This window comes from Lipotes vexillifer, unplaced genomic scaffold (assembly GCF_000442215.2).
Source record: "Lipotes vexillifer unplaced genomic scaffold, Lipotes_vexillifer_v1.1 scaffold1486, whole genome shotgun sequence".
Classification (NCBI taxonomy): domain Eukaryota; kingdom Metazoa; phylum Chordata; class Mammalia; order Artiodactyla; family Lipotidae; genus Lipotes; species Lipotes vexillifer.
This window is the reverse complement of record NW_006779719.1, coordinates 32923-36700: the sequence shown is the minus strand read 5'-3', so window position 1 is coordinate 36700 and position 3778 is coordinate 32923.

Genomic DNA, 3778 nt, shown 5'->3' with positions numbered 1-3778 from the left:
TGTAGGGAATCTAGTCTGTAACTAAGAGAGATAAAATTACTTTTACTAATTTTAATACCAGTTTGAGAACATTTAAGTCTTTTTTTCCAGCTTTATTGAGATATAATTGACATACAACATTGTGTATGTTTAAGGTGTCCAGTGTTATGATTTGATACATTTATATATTGTGAAATGATTACCACAGTAAGGTTAGATTACATATCCATTACCTCACATAGTTACAATTCTTTCTGTGTGGGCTGAGAACTTTTAAGATCTACTCTCTGAGCAACTTTTAAATATACAATAGAGTATTGTTAGCTGTAGTTGCCATGCTGTACATTACATCCGCAGAATTTATTAATCCTAAAAGTAGAAGTTTGTACCTATCTTCACCCATTTTTCCCACCCCACCACCCGGCAACCACCAATCTGCTGTTTCTATTTCAGTTTGTTTTTTGTTTTTTTAGATTCCATATGTAAGTGAGATCATACATTATTTGTATTTCTCTGATTTATTTTGCTTAACATAATGCCCTCAAGGTTCATTCGTGTTTTTGCAAGTGGCAGGATTTTCTTCTTTCTCATTGCTGAATAATATTCCATTGTATATATACAATATGCACCACATTTTCTTTATCTATTCATCCATTGGTGGACACTTAGTTTGTTTTCATGTTTTGGCTATTGTAAATAATGCTGCAGTAAATCTGGGGTACACATATCCCTTTTAGAGAGTGATTTCATTTCTGCTGGATCCATACCCAAAAGTGGTATTGCTGGATCACATGGTAGTTATATTTTTAATTTCTTGAGGAACCTCCATATTGTCTTCCATAGTAGCTACACCAGTTTACATCCCCTTTTCTTTGTATCTTCCTCAGCATTTGTTATCTCTTGTCTTTTTGATAATAGTTATCCTAACAGGTAGGAGGTGATATTTCATTGTGGTTTTTATTTGTATTTCCCTGATGATTAGTGATGTTGACTGAGCACCTTTTCATGTACCTGTTGGTCATTTGAATATCTTCTTTGGAAAAATGTCTATTCAGTGTCTCTGCCCATTTAAAATTGGATTATTTGGTTTTTTTTGCCATTGAGTTCCTTATATATTTTGGATATTAACCCCTTATCAGATATATTGTCTGCAGATATTTTCTCCTATACTGCAGGTTGCTTTTTCATTTGTTGATTGTTTCTTTTGCTGTGCAGAAGCTTTTTAGTTTGATGTAGTCCCACTTGTTTATTTTTGTTTTCATTACTTGTGCTTTGGTGTCATATCCATAAATCATTGCCAAGACTGATGTCAAGGAGCTTTTTCCCTATGTTTTCTTCTAGGAGCTTTATGGTTTCAGGTCTTACAAGTCTTTAATCCATTTAGAGTTAATTTTTGTGAGTGGTGTAAGATAGGAGTCCACGGGCTTCCCTGGTGGCGCAGTGGTTGGGAGTCCGCCTGCCAATGTGGGGGACGCGGGTTTGTGCCCCGGTCCAGGAGGATCCCACATGCCACGGAGCGGCTGGGCCTGTGGGCCATGGCCGCTGGGCCTGCGCATCCGGAGCCTGTGCTCCGCAGCGGGAGGGGCCACAGCAGTGAGAGGCCCGCATACCGCAAAAAACAAACAAACAGAACAAACAAACAAACAAAGATAGGAGTCCACTTTCATTCTTTTACGTGTGAATATTCAGCTTTCCCAACATTGTCTATTAAAGAGACTATCTTTTCTCCATTGAGTATTCTTGGCTCCCATGTCAAATATGAGATGCCTGTACATGCATGGGTTTAATTCTGGGCTTTCAATTCTGTTTCATGTGTCTGTTTTATGCCAATACCATAATGTTTTGAGTACTATAGTTTTGTAATATAGTTTGAAATCAGGATGTGTGATGCCTGCAGCTTTGTTCTTTTTTCTGAGAATTGTTTTGACTATTCAGGGTTTTTTGTGGTTCCATATGAATTTTAAGATTTTTTTTCTATTTCTGTAAAGATTGCCATTGGAATCTTTCTTTTTTTTTTAATTTAATTTAATTTTTTATTTTTGGCTTCTCTGGGTCTTCATTGCTGCGCATGGGCTTTCTCTAGTCGCTGTGAGCGGGGGCTACTCTTTGTTGCGGTGCGCAGGCTTCTCATTGCAGTGGCTTCTCTTGTTGGGAGCACGGGCTCTAGGTGCGCAGGCTTCAGTAGTTGTGGCACGCAGGCTCAGTAGTTGTGGCTCGTGGGCTCTAGAGCACAGGCCCAGTAGTTTTGGTGCACTGGCTTAGTTGCTCTGTGGCATGTGGGATCTTCCTGGACCAGGGATCAAATTGGTGTCCCCTGCTTTAGCAGGTGGATTCTTAACAACTGCACCACCAGGGAAGTCCTGCCATTGGAATCTTGATAGGGGTTACATCGAATCTATAAATGGTTTTGGCTAGTATGGACATTTTAACAATTTAATTCTTTATTTTACTCTGTCTTAAAGGCTCTTATGAGATTAGTTCTTTAGGTGTCATAAGTGGAAAATATATCCCCTATGGAAGAAGTATAGATAATTTATATTAAAAAAGAGAAACATCATGGGAATTTATCTCTCTCGGGAATATAGGGATGACATAGTAATAAGCATGATTATAAAGGAAACACAGAAGATAATAAAGTCTAATCTGATACTAACTCACTTTATGTCTGAGGTTTCAAAACTTCAACGTCTTTTATCTTGATGTGTGTGGTTCTTTTTTTTTAAATTATTTATTTTTATTTATTTATTTTTGGCTGTGTTTGGTCTTCGTTGCTGCACGCGAGCTTTCTCTAGTTACGGTGAGTGGGGGCTACTCTTTGTTGCAGTGCGCAAGCTTCTCACTGCGGTGGCTTCTCTTTGTTGTGGAACACGTTCTCTAGGCATGCAGGCTTCAGTAGTTGGGGCACATGGGCTCAGTAGTTGTGGCTCGCAGGCTCTAGAATGCAGACTCAGTAGTTGTGGCACACAGGCTTAGTTGCCCTGTGGCATATGGGATCTTCCTGGACCAGGCTTGAACCCGTGTCCCCTGCATTGGCAGGCGGATTCTTAACCACTGCACCACCAGGGAAGTCCCCGTGTGGTTCATTTTAGAAGGTGAGAATATCACAGAAAAAGAGTAACATATTCACATTCTGAACTTGTCAGAGAATTCCTGATTTGGTAAAATACAATTCCCAGAGAAGAAGTCAGACAGGTTTTAGCAGTTCTTAAAAATTATTAATTCTCTGAGGATAGGAAAGAGGTTTCCTCAAACCTTTCTTAAAATAGGGCTCATTTCATATCAAAGAATTAATAAGCCCCCTTAAGCTCATAACATACAGTCATGGACTAATTGGGCTCATTTGGAGCTAGTGCTCTTCAAGATCTCTTTTATCTTTAAACGACTTCAGATTTGAAATGCCTTGTCAGAAATAGAAAGAAAGAATAAGGACAAATCCCCAGTGCATATAGGGGATTCTTCTTCTTTTTCAGTTTTAATTTTTTTAACTTTTCATTGTCTTTCATTCTTCTTGATCTATATTACTAGTAAACACAGTGTTTTGCAGTATAAGAAGCAGTTTACTGTTCAGTTATATGATTTAGGAGGAGGACATAAAATTTAATCTTCTTTCTTCATAGTCCAGTGTGGGACAGATTACATACCCCTCTACCTATGCACACATTTATGAATATATACATATATCTATTCATATACACATGTACATATATAAATGTATACATACACATGTATTTATATATAAGAATAATATATAAATAAAATAATATATATAAATGAAATCAACTTTTTTTCCCTCTTTTAT